At 35.3% G+C, this 5158-nt stretch overlaps 1 non-coding gene across 1 annotated transcript; it reads left to right on the top strand.

The window, feature by feature from the left end:
* The first annotated feature begins 898 nt into the window (after nt 1-898).
* On the top strand, nt 899-1005 carry LOC122090261. The gene has a single exon (XR_006143501.1). It is a non-coding gene; the product is annotated as a small nucleolar RNA R71 (small nucleolar RNA).
* The last annotated feature ends 4153 nt before the right edge of the window (nt 1006-5158 follow it).

Genomic DNA, 5158 nt, shown 5'->3' with positions numbered 1-5158 from the left:
CAATATTACATTGGTTAGAGGGCCCTTGTTGGGCCTGACCTTGTACTATATTCAGTGGTGCATTAGTTAGTGTTTGTGAACTAACAGGCTGATGATGCCTAGGGTTAGGCTCTGGTTGAGTGGGTAAAGTTCCTTTCTCCCTCTCATGGATAATTGAGATAACTCGGGTGAGTTCTCTCATAAGATTTTGATGGCTTGTCATAAAGAGGGCTATATTTTTTTTCAAGTCACTTATTCTACTTGCCTCTCTAGTGTTGGTAAACCCAGGGGGTTGCTGATAAGATGATAGGAGAGGGGTTCTAGGAAAACTAGCCTGAGGTTTTACATTTGACCTAAGAAAAGTATTTTGAAAAAAAAATTATTGTGCAAAGCGAGGCCTTTGGAGTCTAGGTTGACCTTGATTATGAAAATTGGAAGGCCCTGCTTGGTTGCCTTGATTCCAAGAAAAATTTGGGTGATTTCTCCATCCTGGATTGTAGGTATTACTATATGGATTATTCTGGTATAAAGCATTAACATTATCATTAGAAGTTCCCTCAGAGCTATTGGAGCATTCTTTTATGACATGTCCAGGGGACTGGCACCAAGCACAAATCTTAACCAAATTGACTGATGATGGCTCCCTAGGAACAATAGCCTCAATTCTCTTGATTAGGCTATCCAAATGGGTTTCCTTGGCTACTATCCCATCCATAAAATATCCTTTCCCTCATATGTTCTTTCACTCTCTTGGGTTGATTCCCACTCAAGAGTTTTGTCAGCTAAGTCAAGTAAGAATTTTCATGCCTTTCCTTCATCTGTAAAAGATGTGAATCCCTCAGGGCACATAGACTCTATCATTTGTTTAGTTGGGTAATCAATACCCTCATAAATTATTTAACATAAATGCCATAAGTCTAGTCTATGGTGAGGGCATTCTTAGAGTAGATCCTTGAATCTCTCCATAAGTTTGGAAAATGACTCACTAGGCTTTTGCCTAAACTGAAGGATATCACTTCTAAGCTTATTAGTCTTGTGAGTTGGGAAAAACTTTTTAAGGAAGACAACTATGAACTGTTCCCATGAGGTTATGGAATTTGTGGGTAACCCATACAACCACTTCTTAGCTTAGTCTTTTAATGCAAAAGTGATAAACCTAAGCTTAACAACATCATCAGAAGCTGTTGGATCTTAATTAGAACACATACCTCTTCAAATTCCCTTAGAAATAGGTATGTATCCTCAGAGGTCAACCCATAAAAGTGGGGCACATAGTAATGTATTGAGATTCTAGCAGGGTAAAACCTATCTTTCAGAGATTTAGGTGAAGGGTTTTGATGTTAGTCTCCCATATTGAAATGTTTTAAAGATAGCAAATGTATAAGGTTACTACTTATTGGATCTCTTCTTTCTAACTGATTCTTAGTATTACGTACCCACCTAACACTCATGCAATGGAAAACTACCCACAACTAGAGTAAGACAAGCACAAAATAATGGATAGAAAAACTTTTTTTTTAATGATTTTTTTTTTTTTAAGCTTTTTGGGAGCGTATCGTTAGGGATCTGGGGTTGCTCAGGTCAATTCCTGATGTACTGCTACTGGGCGAAGCCTGACTTTATCTTTGAGGCATGACAACCTCCACTGATACAACTATTATTGCAAGTTGATCTTCTCAGGAATTCAATAAAAGAAAAGGAAAAAGAAAACAAAGCAAAGCAAACAAAGTACTCCAATTTACCAAAAGAAAACGAAAAATAATATGAAACTGTCTCCTCTACAACGGCGCCAAATTTTTTTTTTTAAATTTTAAAATGTAACCGCAAGCATATGGATCAGTGTAGCTACGGGTTGAACACAGGGAGAGCAGCCACTTTATTTTTTTTTTCTTTTAATAATATGAAAGTGAACTGATTAATGGTTGGGATCTAATTCTAATTACCGTCCTAAACATATGTATTTAAAATAACATCCTAACCATTCATCATCTAAGAATTAAAGACGCAAGCCACGCAATTAAAATTAAATAAATAAATAACTGAAAATAAACAACCCACGTAATTAAAAAAAAATAATAAAGGAAAAAAATGCTGAAATAAAAATAAAGTAAAAGAAAAGGGGATAAAGCTAGAGAGAGACTAACAAGTAGGTTTCTCTACTTAGCCCGAGGGATGCATCATAATATGAGCTTCCCTACTTGACCAGAGAGTCACTCTTACAAGGGTTACTCTACTTGGCTTTAGAGAAAGGGAGGTAATTAAAATAAAAACAGTAAAATGATGGTTCTATGGCTAGGAGGGGCAAAGCCAACACATACACTAGCCATGAACCTTGGGGGAAAGGGAAAGGAATAATATAAAAATTGAAATTAAAATCTTAAATTAAGAAATAAAGGGTAGTCAGAAGAGGGAATGAGAGGGGGGAGAGAAGACTACTGAAGGAGCCTACTTATATGAACTTCAACACTTGAACTGAAAACTTGATCTATTTGAGATACTATTAGTACTAAAAACCAGATTTGGAATAGACCAAATCTGAAATTTCTAGTACTAGAGAAAACAAATCTGAAGAAAAAATAAATTGAACTTGAAAGACATGCTTCATAGCTTGTTCTTGTCACCTAGAACTAAGCTTAAAACTAGAACTTGAAAATTACAACTTGAATTGCTTAAACAATAAAAATAAAAAACTGAATAAAAAACAAAAGTGCTTGCATTAATTGAATAAAAATAACTTACAAAAGTGTTTAAAGCATAAACCTAGAACTTGAGCTAGAGAAAGAGAAAACTAGAGAAAGAGATAGAGCAACTAAAAAAAAATCCTAGAAGAAGAATGAAGTTTTTTCCTCCCCTTGTGTTAATTCTATTATATAGAGAATGGGGGAGGGAAGCTAAAGATCTTATCTTCTAAAAAAAAGGATTTTTTTTTTATCTTGTTGATGAGGTGGAGGAGAGAGAAGATAGAGAATTGTAGGAAGTAGGGAATCTCCAATGATTTTGTTTCATTTTTTTCTTTTTTTAATTCTTTTTTTTCTCTCTCTTCTTCAAACATGGTAGCATCTTGGATGATTTTTTTAATTATTATTTTTTTTCCTTTCCTATTTTTTCTCCCTTTATTCTATTTTTCTCTTTATTTCCTTATTTCTCTCTCCTCTTGTGTAACAAACCCTTTGGCCGACCTCCTTTGAGTGATGAGTAGGAAAGAGAAAATCTTCTAAAATAAAAACCTCAACAAAATGGCAGTTAAGAGGTTTGAACTTGAGACCTCCTAATATGCAAGGGATTTTGCACATCACAACTCACCAACTACGCTAGGTAGTTGTTGTTACCAAAAACGAATCTTCAATCACTTAAGAATGTGGTCCATTGCTCCTTGTTGGCATTTAGAATATACCTTATACCCTTGGAACAATTGCAAATGGTCTGGTTCTGCATCTCGGTTGAGTTCTGATCCACTATTCTTTTTCTGACCCGAAAAGAATAATCACTTGTATGGTTGACCAAACGAACGTATACTTGTAATTGAACAGATCCATCTTACTTAGAATTTCATTCTCTTTGCAAACATGAAAAGAAATAGGACATCTTTATGAGTAAAATCGGAGATATAGCATCCGATAGTCCTTAAAGCCTTGAAAATATAAAACCTGCAAAAAGAGAGTAAAACCCAAGGTAGCTCCATTCTAAATATGTAAAATGTATGTTTTACTACCCTAGATTTCACACATAAATGTGTTCATTTTCTAAATAGATAGAGGCCATACCTTGTAAATCTAATGACCACAAAGTGGTGGTCAAGTTTCTCAAAGAGAATAATTTTTCCTGCTTTGGTACACCACGTGCTATAATTAGTAATAGGGATGCTCATTTTTGTAATCAACCTTTTGAGGGCTTGATGAAAAAGTATGAGATTACCCATAAGTTAGTTACTTCTTATCACCCCCAAACTAGTGGCCAAGTGGAGGTGGCTAATAAGCAAATCAAACAAATCTTAGAGAAAACTATTAATCCCAACCATAAGGATTGGTCCCTTAGGATTATTGATGCCTTATGGGCCCATCAGATTACATTCAAGACAGGCCTTGGCTAGTCTCCCTACCATTTGGTGTATAGAAAAACCTGTCACTTACCAGTTGAATTGGAGCATAAGGCCTTTTGGGCTATCAAGATGATTAACTTTGATTTGTTTGAAGCGGGTATTCATTATAGGCTCCAACTATCTGAGTTGGAGGAACTTAGGAATGATGCCTATAAAAGCTCTAGGACTTATAAGAAAAAGACCAATGCCTTCCATGATAGCACATCCTACATAAATCTTTTGCAATTGCTGATAAGGTCTTATTGTACAACTGTCAGTTGTATCTTTTCCCTGGTAAGCTTAGATCCCGATGGGATGACCCATTTATTATATATAATGTATATCCCCATGGGGCTGTGGAGATTCTGAATCCAGGAATAGAGGTAATTTTGAAGATTTAATGGATAGCATTTAAAACCATTCTTTGAGCTTTCTATTGCTGCTAGTGAAGAGGTCATAGATCTCTATAAAACTCTTTACACAAATGACTAACTTTTACCTAGGCATGATCCCCTTGCATTGTCTTTGCTTTTAATTCTTTCCATGCATTGAGGGCATTGCATGACTTAAGTGTGGGGGAAGAAAACGAGTTTCTTTTTTTTTTTCTTTTTCCCCTTTGTTTGTGTTTATTTTTCTTTTTGTTTTTAAGCTTGTTAAGGATGAGGTCCTACTTTGGCTTTTGGCTAATGATCATACTATTCGGTCACTGGATATATGAAAGAAAGAGTTTTGATTAAGGCCATTTGCAATGCATAAAAACCCTGTTGAGAAAAAAAAAGCTTGTGTCTTGAGGTGGGACTCTCTTTCAAAAAATAAGAGACACTTGTTTTACGGTGTTGGACCATATATAAGTCTGTGGGTTCCTTATACTCTTGATTTGGGGTTGAAACATTTTTTTTTTTTTTTTTTAGATTGGCATGAGTTGACAAATACATAATTTTAAATAAAGTGTGGAAAGAGATATGAATGAAGAGTAAGAGTTGATTCCCTAGGAACTACATAAGGTATTACGCCTCAAGAAGCGGGGTGTCTTGATCGAAACTCTTAGGGAGGAAAACTTCTGAAAGAACTCTGGCATCACTATCTGTATGAGCATATACA

The sequence above is a fragment of the Macadamia integrifolia genome, chromosome 9 (genome assembly GCF_013358625.1).
Source record: "Macadamia integrifolia cultivar HAES 741 chromosome 9, SCU_Mint_v3, whole genome shotgun sequence".
In the NCBI taxonomy this organism is placed as follows: Eukaryota; Viridiplantae; Streptophyta; class Magnoliopsida; order Proteales; family Proteaceae; genus Macadamia; species Macadamia integrifolia.
This window is presented reverse-complemented; position numbering and strand designations above follow the sequence as displayed.